The sequence below is a fragment of the Rhinoderma darwinii genome, unplaced genomic scaffold (genome assembly GCF_050947455.1).
Source record: "Rhinoderma darwinii isolate aRhiDar2 unplaced genomic scaffold, aRhiDar2.hap1 Scaffold_938, whole genome shotgun sequence".
NCBI classification, from domain to species: Eukaryota; Metazoa; Chordata; class Amphibia; order Anura; family Rhinodermatidae; genus Rhinoderma; species Rhinoderma darwinii.
The window spans coordinates 39,396-52,829 of record NW_027464512.1 but is presented as its reverse complement, the minus strand read 5'-3'; the positions used below and the strand labels follow the sequence as shown (position 1 = coordinate 52,829).

Here is a 13,434-nt window from a genome sequence, read left to right as displayed (position 1 = left end):
TAGGCGCTGTCACACTGATAATACTAGTGAAAATTGTGTCCCAAAACGTTTATTATTTCAAAAGTTATGAGCTTTTTTCTAAATATGTAAATGAGGATTTATAAGACAACTGGGAGGTAACAGCAGCGATTCTCCTGAGGTGGGGCTTCCTCCCAGCCTCTGACTCTGTCCTATCAGCAGGATGCTGTTTCACAGCATTAGGAGACAGTCTAGAGTGAAGGGGGATCCATTCAAACAGCCATATCTCGGGCTGTGGACGACCTAGAACCGCGGTTCTGGTGGCATATGAAAGGGGAGATTCCAATCTTTCATATGACAGTAGAATCACAGTTCTAGCTGTGACAGAGCCTGAGATATAGCCAGTTGAATACAGAATTGGGAATGAAAGCTGTATACTATAAGATCACACTGTGTTGCTGGACAGGGAAGGGTGCAGAAGCTGATTGGACAGCGTCATACAGAAAACATTACAGCGCCCAAAGTGAAAAGAAAGAGTCTTGTTTTATAATTCTGGTTATTGATGTGTCTAAAAGTGACAATTCTCCCCGTCGGGGAATCGAACCCCGGTCTCCCGCGTGACAGGCGGGGATACTCTCCACTATACTAACGAGGACCTGCTGATACCGCGGCTGTGTGAGTTGCGTGGAGCAGGCCTAGCGGCGGCGCATGTGTGGCCTGAGTGCATTGTGTAAATGGCATATATGTGGAATGGGTCTGTATGGCGTGTCCGATGCCGAGAGTGGTCTTTGTTTTGGTAACTATGCTATGCCCCCACATCCCTGTGCTCGTTATTCACTATTAATCTGACACCACTGAGACCATTCAACAACTCTAATACAGATTAGTGTGCCCCCCTATGATAGGAAAATGAATAAATATGGCAATGACATATTGTCTTCTCTTTATGTGGTAATAACTTTGGAATTCTTTTATTTATCCAAGCATTCTGAGATTGTTTTCTTGTGACACATTGTACTTTATGTAAGTGGTAAAATGTGGTCGATACAATCCGAATCGTAGAGAAAATTGTAGAGAAAATTAGCATTTTTCTAAATGTATCTGCTTGTAAGACAGATAATAATCCTGGTACTGCAATTTCGTCCTATTTAAAGAGGCTCTGTCACTTGTACTTCCCTATCTCCTAGCTAATTTGATAGGCGCTGTCACACTGATAATACTAGTGAAAATTGTGTCCCAAAACGTTTATTATTTCAAAAGTTATGAGCTTTTTTCTAAATATGTAAATGAGGATTTATAAGACAACTGGGAGGTAACAGCAGCGATTCTCCTGAGGTGGGGCTTCCTCCCAGCCTCTGACTCTGTCCTATCAGCAGGATGCTGTTTCACAGCATTAGGAGACAGTCTAGAGGGAAGGGGGATCCATTCAAACAGCCATATCTCGGGCTGTGGACGACCTAGAACCACGGTTCTGGTGGCATATGAAAGGGGAGATTCCAATCTTTCATATGACAGTAGAATCACAGTTCTAGCTGTGACAGAGCCTGAGATATAGCCAGTTGAATACAGAATTGGGAATGAAAGCTGTATACTATAAGATCACACTGTGTTGCTGGACAGGGAAGGGTGCAGAAGCTGATTGGACAGCGTCATACAGAAAACATTACAGCGCCCAAAGTGAAAAGAAAGAGTCTTGTTTTATAATTCTGGTTATTGATGTGTCTAAAAGTGACAATTCTCCCCGTCGGGGAATCGAACCCCGGTCTCCCGCGTGACAGGCGGGGATACTCTCCACTATACTAACGAGGACCTGCTGATACCGCGGCTGTGTGAGTTGCGTGGAGCAGGCCTAGCGGCGGCGCATGTGTGGCCTGAGTGCATTGTGTAAATGGCATATATGTGGAATGGGTCTGTATGGCGTGTCCGATGCCGAGAGTGGTCTTTGTTTTGGTAACTATGCTATGCCCCCACATCCCTGTGCTCGTTATTCACTATTAATCTGACACCACTGAGACCATTCAACAACTCTAATACAGATTAGTGTGCCCCCCTATGATAGGAAAATGAATAAATATGGCAATGACATATTGTCTTCTCTTTATGTGGTAATAACTTTGGAATTCTTTTATTTATCCAAGCATTCTGAGATTGTTTTCTTGTGACACATTGTACTTTATGTAAGTGGTAAAATGTGGTCGATACAATCCGAATCGTAGAGAAAATTGTAGAGAAAATTAGCATTTTTCTAAATGTATCTGCTTGTAAGACAGATAATAATCCTGGTACTGCAATTTCGTCCTATTTAAAGAGGCTCTGTCACTTGTACTTCCCTATCTCCTAGCTAATTTGATAGGCGCTGTCACACTGATAATACTAGTGAAAATTGTGTCCCAAAACGTTTATTATTTCAAAAGTTATGAGCTTTTTTCTAAATATGTAAATGAGGATTTATAAGACAACTGGGAGGTAACAGCAGCGATTCTCCTGAGGTGGGGCTTCCTCCCAGCCTCTGACTCTGTCCTATCAGCAGGATGCTGTTTCACAGCATTAGGAGACAGTCTAGAGGGAAGGGGGATCCATTCAAACAGCCATATCTCGGGCTGTGGACGACCTAGAACCACGGTTCTGGTGGCATATGAAAGGGGAGATTCCAATCTTTCATATGACAGTAGAATCACAGTTCTAGCTGTGACAGAGCCTGAGATATAGCCAGTTGAATACAGAATTGGGAATGAAAGCTGTATACTATAAGATCACACTGTGTTGCTGGACAGGGAAGGGTGCAGAAGCTGATTGGACAGCGTCATACAGAAAACATTACAGCGCCCAAAGTGAAAAGAAAGAGTCTTGTTTTATAATTCTGGTTATTGATGTGTCTAAAAGTGACAATTCTCCCCGTCGGGGAATCGAACCCCGGTCTCCCGCGTGACAGGCGGGGATACTCTCCACTATACTAACGAGGACCTGCTGATACCGCGGCTGTGTGAGTTGCGTGGAGCAGGCCTAGCGGCGGCGCATGTGTGGCCTGAGTGCATTGTGTAAATGGCATATATGTGGAATGGGTCTGTATGGCGTGTCCGATGCCGAGAGTGGTCTTTGTTTTGGTAACTATGCTATGCCCCCACATCCCTGTGCTCGTTATTCACTATTAATCTGACACCACTGAGACCATTCAACAACTCTAATACAGATTAGTGTGCCCCCCTATGATAGGAAAATGAATAAATATGGCAATGACATATTGTCTTCTCTTTATGTGGTAATAACTTTGGAATTCTTTTATTTATCCAAGCATTCTGAGATTGTTTTCTTGTGACACATTGTACTTTATGTAAGTGGTAAAATGTGGTCGATACAATCCGAATCGTAGAGAAAATTGTAGAGAAAATTAGCATTTTTCTAAATGTATCTGCTTGTAAGACAGATAATAATCCTGGTACTGCAATTTCGTCCTATTTAAAGAGGCTCTGTCACTTGTACTTCCCTATCTCCTAGCTAATTTGATAGGCGCTGTCACACTGATAATACTAGTGAAAATTGTGTCCCAAAACGTTTATTATTTCAAAAGTTATGAGCTTTTTTCTAAATATGTAAATGAGGATTTATAAGACAACTGGGAGGTAACAGCAGCGATTCTCCTGAGGTGGGGCTTCCTCCCAGCCTCTGACTCTGTCCTATCAGCAGGATGCTGTTTCACAGCATTAGGAGACAGTCTAGAGGGAAGGGGGATCCATTCAAACAGCCATATCTCGGGCTGTGGACGACCTAGAACCACGGTTCTGGTGGCATATGAAAGGGGAGATTCCAATCTTTCATATGACAGTAGAATCACAGTTCTAGCTGTGACAGAGCCTGAGATATAGCCAGTTGAATACAGAATTGGGAATGAAAGCTGTATACTATAAGATCACACTGTGTTGCTGGACAGGGAAGGGTGCAGAAGCTGATTGGACAGCGTCATACAGAAAACATTACACCGCCCAAAGTGAAAAGAAAGAGTCTTGTTTTATAATTCTGGTTATTGATGTGTCTAAAAGTGACAATTCTCCCCGTCGGGGAATCGAACCCCGGTCTCCCGCGTGACAGGCGGGGATACTCTCCACTATACTAACGAGGACCTGCTGATACCGCGGCTGTGTGAGTTGCGTGGAGCAGGCCTAGCGGCGGCGCATGTGTGGCCTGAGTGCATTGTGTAAATGGCATATATGTGGAATGGGTCTGTATGGCGTGTCCGATGCCGAGAGTGGTCTTTGTTTTGGTAACTATGCTATGCCCCCACATCCCTGTGCTCGTTATTCACTATTAATCTGACACCACTGAGACCATTCAACAACTCTAATACAGATTAGTGTGCCCCCCTATGATAGGAAAATGAATAAATATGGCAATGACATATTGTCTTCTCTTTATGTGGTAATAACTTTGGAATTCTTTTATTTATCCAAGCATTCTGAGATTGTTTTCTTGTGACACATTGTACTTTATGTAAGTGGTAAAATGTGGTCGATACAATCCGAATCGTAGAGAAAATTGTAGAGAAAATTAGCATTTTTCTAAATGTATCTGCTTGTAAGACAGATAATAATCCTGGTACTGCAATTTCGTCCTATTTAAAGAGGCTCTGTCACTTGTACTTCCCTATCTCCTAGCTAATTTGATAGGCGCTGTCACACTGATAATACTAGTGAAAATTGTGTCCCAAAACGTTTATTATTTCAAAAGTTATGAGCTTTTTTCTAAATATGTAAATGAGGATTTATAAGACAACTGGGAGGTAACAGCAGCGATTCTCCTGAGGTGGGGCTTCCTCCCAGCCTCTGACTCTGTCCTATCAGCAGGATGCTGTTTCACAGCATTAGGAGACAGTCTAGAGGGAAGGGGGATCCATTCAAACAGCCATATCTCGGGCTGTGGACGACCTAGAACCACGGTTCTGGTGGCATATGAAAGGGGAGATTCCAATCTTTCATATGACAGTAGAATCACAGTTCTAGCTGTGACAGAGCCTGAGATATAGCCAGTTGAATACAGAATTGGGAATGAAAGCTGTATACTATAAGATCACACTGTGTTGCTGGACAGGGAAGGGTGCAGAAGCTGATTGGACAGCGTCATACAGAAAACATTACAGCGCCCAAAGTGAAAAGAAAGAGTCTTGTTTTATAATTCTGGTTATTGATGTGTCTAAAAGTGACAATTCTCCCCGTCGGGGAATCGAACCCCGGTCTCCCGCGTGACAGGCGGGGATACTCTCCACTATACTAACGAGGACCTGCTGATACCGCGGCTGTGTGAGTTGCGTGGAGCAGGCCTAGCGGCGGCGCATGTGTGGCCTGAGTGCATTGTGTAAATGGCATATATGTGGAATGGGTCTGTATGGCGTGTCCGATGCCGAGAGTGGTCTTTGTTTTGGTAACTATGCTATGCCCCCACATCCCTGTGCTCGTTATTCACTATTAATCTGACACCACTGAGACCATTCAACAACTCTAATACAGATTAGTGTGCCCCCCTATGATAGGAAAATGAATAAATATGGCAATGACATATTGTCTTCTCTTTATGTGGTAATAACTTTGGAATTCTTTTATTTATCCAAGCATTCTGAGATTGTTTTCTTGTGACACATTGTACTTTATGTAAGTGGTAAAATGTGGTCGATACAATCCGAATCGTAGAGAAAATTGTAGAGAAAATTAGCATTTTTCTAAATGTATCTGCTTGTAAGACAGATAATAATCCTGGTACTGCAATTTCGTCCTATTTAAAGAGGCTCTGTCACTTGTACTTCCCTATCTCCTAGCTAATTTGATAGGCGCTGTCACACTGATAATACTAGTGAAAATTGTGTCCCAAAACGTTTATTATTTCAAAAGTTATGAGCTTTTTTCTAAATATGTAAATGAGGATTTATAAGACAACTGGGAGGTAACAGCAGCGATTCTCCTGAGGTGGGGCTTCCTCCCAGCCTCTGACTCTGTCCTATCAGCAGGATGCTGTTTCACAGCATTAGGAGACAGTCTAGAGGGAAGGGGGATCCATTCAAACAGCCATATCTCGGGCTGTGGACGACCTAGAACCACGGTTCTGGTGGCATATGAAAGGGGAGATTCCAATCTTTCATATGACAGTAGAATCACAGTTCTAGCTGTGACAGAGCCTGAGATATAGCCAGTTGAATACAGAATTGGGAATGAAAGCTGTATACTATAAGATCACACTGTGTTGCTGGACAGGGAAGGGTGCAGAAGCTGATTGGACAGCGTCATACAGAAAACATTACACCGCCCAAAGTGAAAAGAAAGAGTCTTGTTTTATAATTCTGGTTATTGATGTGTCTAAAAGTGACAATTCTCCCTGTCGGGGAATCGAACCCCGGTCTCCCGCGTGACAGGCGGGGATACTCTCCACTATACTAACGAGGACCTGCTGATACCGCGGCTGTGTGAGTTGCGTGGAGCAGGCCTAGCGGCGGCGCATGTGTGGCCTGAGTGCATTGTGTAAATGGCATATATGTGGAATGGGTCTGTATGGCGTGTCCGATGCCGAGAGTGGTCTTTGTTTTGGTAACTATGCTATGCCCCCACATCCCTGTGCTCGTTATTCACTATTAATCTGACACCACTGAGACCATTCAACAACTCTAATACAGATTAGTGTGCCCCCTTATGATAGGAAAATGAATAAATATGGCAATGACATATTGTCTTCTCTTTATGTGGTAATAACTTTGGAATTCTTTTATTTATCCAAGCATTCTGAGATTGTTTTCTCGTGACACATTGTACTTTATGTAAGTGGTAAAATGTGGTCGATACAATCCGAATCGTAGAGAAAATTGTAGAGAAAATTAGCATTTTTCTAAATGTATCTGCTTGTAAGACAGATAATAATCCTGGTACTGCAATTTCGTCCTATTTAAAGAGGCTCTGTCACTTGTACTTCCCTATCTCCTAGCTAATTTGATAGGCGCTGTCACACTGATAATACTAGTGAAAATTGTGTCCCAAAACGTTTATTATTTCAAAAGTTATGAGCTTTTTTCTAAATATGTAAATGAGGATTTATAAGACAACTGGGAGGTAACAGCAGCGATTCTCCTGAGGTGGGGCTTCCTCCCAGCCTCTGACTCTGTCCTATCAGCAGGATGCTGTTTCACAGCATTAGGAGACAGTCTAGAGGGAAGGGGGATCCATTCAAACAGCCATATCTCGGGCTGTGGACGACCTAGAACCGCGTTTCTGGTGGCATATGAAAGGGGAGATTCCAATCTTTCATATGACAGTAGAATCACAGTTCTAGCTGTGACAGAGCCTGAGATATAGCCAGTTGAATACAGAATTGGGAATGAAAGCTGTATACTATAAGATCACACTGTGTTGCTGGACAGGGAAGGGTGCAGAAGCTGATTGGACAGCGTCATACAGAAAACATTACACCGCCCAAAGTGAAAAGAAAGAGTCTTGTTTTATAATTCTGGTTATTGATGTGTCTAAAAGTGACAATTCTCCCCGTCGGGGAATCGAACCCCGGTCTCCCGCGTGACAGGCGGGGATACTCTCCACTATACTAACGAGGACCTGCTGATACCGCGGCTGTGTGAGTTGCGTGGAGCAGGCCTAGCGGCGGCGCATGTGTGGCCTGAGTGCATTGTGTAAATGGCATATATGTGGAATGGGTCTGTATGGCGTGTCCGATGCCGAGAGTGGTCTTTGTTTTGGTAACTATGCTATGCCCCCACATCCCTGTGCTCGTTATTCACTATTAATCTGACACCACTGAGACCATTCAACAACTCTAATACAGATTAGTGTGCCCCCTTATGATAGGAAAATGAATAAATATGGCAATGACATATTGTCTTCTCTTTATGTGGTAATAACTTTGGAATTCTTTTATTTATCCAAGCATTCTGAGATTGTTTTCTCGTGACACATTGTACTTTATGTAAGTGGTAAAATGTGGTCGATACAATCCGAATCGTAGAGAAAATTGTAGAGAAAATTAGCATTTTTCTAAATGTATCTGCTTGTAAGACAGATAATAATCCTGGTACTGCAATTTCGTCCTATTTAAAGAGGCTCTGTCACTTGTACTTCCCTATCTCCTAGCTAATTTGATAGGCGCTGTCACACTGATAATACTAGTGAAAATTGTGTCCCAAAACGTTTATTATTTCAAAAGTTATGAGCTTTTTTCTAAATATGTAAATGAGGATTTATAAGACAACTGGGAGGTAACAGCAGCGATTCTCCTGAGGTGGGGCTTCCTCCCAGCCTCTGACTCTGTCCTATCAGCAGGATGCTGTTTCACAGCATTAGGAGACAGTCTAGAGGGAAGGGGGATCCATTCAAACAGCCATATCTCGGGCTGTGGACGACCTAGAACCGCGGTTCTGGTGGCATATGAAAGGGGAGATTCCAATCTTTCATATGACAGTAGAATCACAGTTCTAGCTGTGACAGAGCCTGAGATATAGCCAGTTGAATACAGAATTGGGAATGAAAGCTGTATACTATAAGATCACACTGTGTTGCTGGACAGGGAAGGGTGCAGAAGCTGATTGGACAGCGTCATACAGAAAACATTACAGCGCCCAAAGTGAAAAGAAAGAGTCTTGTTTTATAATTCTGGTTATTGATGTGTCTAAAAGTGACAATTCTCCCCGTCGGGGAATCGAACCCCGGTCTCCCGCGTGACAGGCGGGGATACTCTCCACTATACTAACGAGGACCTGCTGATACCGCGGCTGTGTGAGTTGCGTGGAGCAGGCCTAGCGGCGGCGCATGTGTGGCCTGAGTGCATTGTGTAAATGGCATATATGTGGAATGGGTCTGTATGGCGTGTCCGATGCCGAGAGTGGTCTTTGTTTTGGTAACTATGCTATGCCCCCACATCCCTGTGCTCGTTATTCACTATTAATCTGACACCACTGAGACCATTCAACAACTCTAATACAGATTAGTGTGCCCCCCTATGATAGGAAAATGAATAAATATGGCAATGACATATTGTCTTCTCTTTATGTGGTAATAACTTTGGAATTCTTTTATTTATCCAAGCATTCTGAGATTGTTTTCTTGTGACACATTGTACTTTATGTAAGTGGTAAAATGTGGTCGATACAATCCGAATCGTAGAGAAAATTGTAGAGAAAATTAGCATTTTTCTAAATGTATCTGCTTGTAAGACAGATAATAATCCTGGTACTGCAATTTCGTCCTATTTAAAGAGGCTCTGTCACTTGTACTTCCCTATCTCCTAGCTAATTTGATAGGCGCTGTCACACTGATAATACTAGTGAAAATTGTGTCCCAAAACGTTTATTATTTCAAAAGTTATGAGCTTTTTTCTAAATATGTAAATGAGGATTTATAAGACAACTGGGAGGTAACAGCAGCGATTCTCCTGAGGTGGGGCTTCCTCCCAGCCTCTGACTCTGTCCTATCAGCAGGATGCTGTTTCACAGCATTAGGAGACAGTCTAGAGGGAAGGGGGATCCATTCAAACAGCCATATCTCGGGCTGTGGACGACCTAGAACCGCGGTTCTGGTGGCATATGAAAGGGGAGATTCCAATCTTTCATATGACAGTAGAATCACAGTTCTAGCTGTGACAGAGCCTGAGATATAGCCAGTTGAATACAGAATTGGGAATGAAAGCTGTATACTATAAGATCACACTGTGTTGCTGGACAGGGAAGGGTGCAGAAGCTGATTGGACAGCGTCATACAGAAAACATTACAGCGCCCAAAGTGAAAAGAAAGAGTCTTGTTTTATAATTCTGGTTATTGATGTGTCTAAAAGTGACAATTCTCCCCGTCGGGGAATCGAACCCCGGTCTCCCGCGTGACAGGCGGGGATACTCTCCACTATACTAACGAGGACCTGCTGATACCGCGGCTGTGTGAGTTGCGTGGAGCAGGCCTAGCGGCGGCGCATGTGTGGCCTGAGTGCATTGTGTAAATGGCATATATGTGGAATGGGTCTGTATGGTGTGTCCGATGCCGAGAGTGGTCTTTGTTTTGGTAACTATGCTATGCCCCCACATCCCTGTGCTCGTTATTCACTATTAATCTGACACCACTGAGACCATTCAACAACTCTAATACAGATTAGTGTGCCCCCCTATGATAGGAAAATGAATAAATATGGCAATGACATATTGTCTTCTCTTTATGTGGTAATAACTTTGGAATTCTTTTATTTATCCAAGCATTCTGAGATTGTTTTCTTGTGACACATTGTACTTTATGTAAGTGGTAAAATGTGGTCGATACAATCCGAATCGTAGAGAAAATTGTAGAGAAAATTAGCATTTTTCTAAATGTATCTGCTTGTAAGACAGATAATAATCCTGGTACTGCAATTTCGTCCTATTTAAAGAGGCTCTGTCACTTGTACTTCCCTATCTCCTAGCTAATTTGATAGGCGCTGTCACACTGATAATACTAGTGAAAATTGTGTCCCAAAACTTTTATTATTTCAAAAGTTATGAGCTTTTTTCTAAATATGTAAATGAGGATTTATAAGACAACTGGGAGGTAACAGCAGCGATTCTCCTGAGGTGGGGCTTCCTCCCAGCCTCTGACTCTGTCCTATCAGCAGGATGCTGTTTCACAGCATTAGGAGACAGTCTAGAGGGAAGGGGGATCCATTCAAACAGCCATATCTCGGGCTGTGGACGACCTAGAACCGCGGTTCTGGTGGCATATGAAAGGGGAGATTCCAATCTTTCATATGACAGTAGAATCACAGTTCTAGCTGTGACAGAGCCTGAGATATAGCCAGTTGAATACAGAATTGGGAATGAAAGCTGTATACTATAAGATCACACTGTGTTGCTGGACAGGGAAGGGTGCAGAAGCTGATTGGACAGCGTCATACAGAAAACATTACAGCGCCCAAAGTGAAAAGAAAGAGTCTTGTTTTATAATTCTGGTTATTGATGTGTCTAAAAGTGACAATTCTCCCCGTCGGGGAATCGAACCCCGGTCTCCCGCGTGACAGGCGGGGATACTCTCCACTATACTAACGAGGACCTGCTGATACCGCGGCTGTGTGAGTTGCGTGGAGCAGGCCTAGCGGCGGCGCATGTGTGGCCTGAGTGCATTGTGTAAATGGCATATATGTGGAATGGGTCTGTATGGCGTGTCCGATGCCGAGAGTGGTCTTTGTTTTGGTAACTATGCTATGCCCCCACATCCCTGTGCTCGTTATTCACTATTAATCTGACACCACTGAGACCATTCAACAACTCTAATACAGATTAGTGTGCCCCCCTATGATAGGAAAATGAATAAATATGGCAATGACATATTGTCTTCTCTTTATGTGGTAATAACTTTGGAATTCTTTTATTTATCCAAGCATTCTGAGATTGTTTTCTTGTGACACATTGTACTTTATGTAAGTGGTAAAATGTGGTCGATACAATCCGAATCGTAGAGAAAATTGTAGAGAAAATTAGCATTTTTCTAAATGTATCTGCTTGTAAGACAGATAATAATCCTGGTACTGCAATTTCGTCCTATTTAAAGAGGCTCTGTCACTTGTACTTCCCTATCTCCTAGCTAATTTGATAGGCGCTGTCACACTGATAATACTAGTGAAAATTGTGTCCCAAAACGTTTATTATTTCAAAAGTTATGAGCTTTTTTCTAAATATGTAAATGAGGATTTATAAGACAACTGGGAGGTAACAGCAGCGATTCTCCTGAGGTGGGGCTTCCTCCCAGCCTCTGACTCTTTCCTATCAGCAGGATGCTGTTTCACAGCATTAGGAGACAGTCTAGAGGGAAGGGGGATCCATTCAAACAGCCATATCTCGGGCTGTGGACGACCTAGAACCACGGTTCTGGTGGCATATGAAAGGGGAGATTCCAATCTTTCATATGACAGTAGAATCACAGTTCTAGCTGTGACAGAGCCTGAGATATAGCCAGTTGAATACAGAATTGGGAATGAAAGCTGTATACTATAAGATCACACTGTGTTGCTGGACAGGGAAGGGTGCAGAAGCTGATTGGACAGCGTCATACAGAAAACATTACACCGCCCAAAGTGAAAAGAAAGAGTCTTGTTTTATAATTCTGGTTATTGATGTGTCTAAAAGTGACAATTCTCCCCGTCGGGGAATCGAACCCCGGTCTCCCGCGTGACAGGCGGGGATACTCTCCACTATACTAACGAGGACCTGCTGGTACCGCGGCTGTGTGAGTTGCGTGGAGCAGGCCTAGCGGCGGCGCATGTGTGGCCTGAGTGCATTGTGTAAATGGCATATATGTGGAATGGGTCTGTATGGCGTGTCCGATGCCGAGAGTGGTCTTTGTTTTGGTAACTATGCTATGCCCCCACATCCCTGTGCTCGTTATTCACTATTAATCTGACACCACTGAGACCATTCAACAACTCTAATACAGATTAGTGTGCCCCCCTATGATAGGAAAATGAATAAATATGGCAATGACATATTGTCTTCTCTTTATGTGGTAATAACTTTGGAATTCTTTTATTTATCCAAGCATTCTGAGATTGTTTTCTTGTGACACATTGTACTTTATGTAAGTGGTAAAATGTGGTCGATACAATCCGAATCGTAGAGAAAATTGTAGAGAAAATTAGCATTTTTCTAAATGTATCTGCTTGTAAGACAGATAATAATCCTGGTACTGCAATTTCGTCCTATTTAAAGAGGCTCTGTCACTTGTACTTCCCTATCTCCTAGCTAATTTGATAGGCGCTGTCACACTGATAATACTAGTGAAAATTGTGTCCCAAAACGTTTATTATTTCAAAAGTTATGAGCTTTTTTCTAAATATGTAAATGAGGATTTATAAGACAACTGGGAGGTAACAGCAGCGATTCTCCTGAGGTGGGGCTTCCTCCCAGCCTCTGACTCTGTCCTATCAGCAGGATGCTGTTTCACAGCATTAGGAGACAGTCTAGAGGGAAGGGGGATCCATTCAAACAGCCATATCTCGGGCTGTGGACGACCTAGAACCGCGGTTCTGGTGGCATATGAAAGGGGAGATTCCAATCTTTCATATGACAGTAGAATCACAGTTCTAGCTGTGACAGAGCCTGAGATATAGCCAGTTGAATACAGAATTGGGAATGAAAGCTGTATACTATAAGATCACACTGTGTTGCTGGACAGGGAAGGGTGCAGAAGCTGATTGGACAGCGTCATACAGAAAACATTACACCGCCCAAAGTGAAAAGAAAGAGTCTTGTTTTATAATTCTGGTTATTGATGTGTCTAAAAGTGACAATTCTCCCCGTCGGGGAATCGAACCCCGGTCTCCCGCGTGACAGGCGGGGATACTCTCCACTATACTAACGAGGACCTGCTGATACCACAGCTGTGTGAGTTGCGTGGAGCAGGCCTAGCGGCGGCGCATGTGTGGCCTGAGTGCATTGTGTAAATGGCATATATGTGGAATGGGTCTGTATGGCGTGTCCGATGCCGAGAG

At 43.2% G+C, this 13,434-nt stretch overlaps 12 non-coding genes across 12 annotated transcripts; all 12 read right to left on the bottom strand.

The window, feature by feature from the left end:
* Positions 1 to 541: 541 nt before the first annotated feature.
* TRNAD-GUC (transfer RNA aspartic acid (anticodon GUC)) lies at positions 542 to 613 on the bottom strand. Its single transcript has one exon. It is a non-coding gene; the product is annotated as a tRNA-Asp (tRNA).
* A 1,082-nt stretch (positions 614 to 1,695) lies between these two features.
* Positions 1,696 to 1,767, bottom strand: TRNAD-GUC (transfer RNA aspartic acid (anticodon GUC)). The gene has a single exon. It is a non-coding gene; the product is annotated as a tRNA-Asp (tRNA).
* A 1,082-nt stretch (positions 1,768 to 2,849) lies between these two features.
* TRNAD-GUC (transfer RNA aspartic acid (anticodon GUC)) lies at positions 2,850 to 2,921 on the bottom strand. Its single transcript has one exon. It is a non-coding gene; the product is annotated as a tRNA-Asp (tRNA).
* Positions 2,922 to 4,003: 1,082 nt separating this feature from the next.
* Positions 4,004 to 4,075, bottom strand: TRNAD-GUC (transfer RNA aspartic acid (anticodon GUC)). The gene has a single exon. It is a non-coding gene; the product is annotated as a tRNA-Asp (tRNA).
* Positions 4,076 to 5,157: 1,082 nt separating this feature from the next.
* On the bottom strand, positions 5,158 to 5,229 carry TRNAD-GUC (transfer RNA aspartic acid (anticodon GUC)). Its single transcript has one exon. It is a non-coding gene; the product is annotated as a tRNA-Asp (tRNA).
* A 1,082-nt stretch (positions 5,230 to 6,311) lies between these two features.
* Positions 6,312 to 6,383, bottom strand: TRNAD-GUC (transfer RNA aspartic acid (anticodon GUC)). Its single transcript has one exon. It is a non-coding gene; the product is annotated as a tRNA-Asp (tRNA).
* Positions 6,384 to 7,465: 1,082 nt separating this feature from the next.
* TRNAD-GUC (transfer RNA aspartic acid (anticodon GUC)) lies at positions 7,466 to 7,537 on the bottom strand. The gene has a single exon. It is a non-coding gene; the product is annotated as a tRNA-Asp (tRNA).
* A 1,082-nt stretch (positions 7,538 to 8,619) lies between these two features.
* Positions 8,620 to 8,691, bottom strand: TRNAD-GUC (transfer RNA aspartic acid (anticodon GUC)). The gene has a single exon. It is a non-coding gene; the product is annotated as a tRNA-Asp (tRNA).
* Positions 8,692 to 9,773: 1,082 nt separating this feature from the next.
* Positions 9,774 to 9,845, bottom strand: TRNAD-GUC (transfer RNA aspartic acid (anticodon GUC)). The gene has a single exon. It is a non-coding gene; the product is annotated as a tRNA-Asp (tRNA).
* A 1,082-nt stretch (positions 9,846 to 10,927) lies between these two features.
* On the bottom strand, positions 10,928 to 10,999 carry TRNAD-GUC (transfer RNA aspartic acid (anticodon GUC)). Its single transcript has one exon. It is a non-coding gene; the product is annotated as a tRNA-Asp (tRNA).
* A 1,082-nt stretch (positions 11,000 to 12,081) lies between these two features.
* Positions 12,082 to 12,153, bottom strand: TRNAD-GUC (transfer RNA aspartic acid (anticodon GUC)). The gene has a single exon. It is a non-coding gene; the product is annotated as a tRNA-Asp (tRNA).
* A 1,082-nt stretch (positions 12,154 to 13,235) lies between these two features.
* On the bottom strand, positions 13,236 to 13,307 carry TRNAD-GUC (transfer RNA aspartic acid (anticodon GUC)). The gene has a single exon. It is a non-coding gene; the product is annotated as a tRNA-Asp (tRNA).
* Between the last annotated feature and the right edge of the window lie 127 nt (positions 13,308 to 13,434).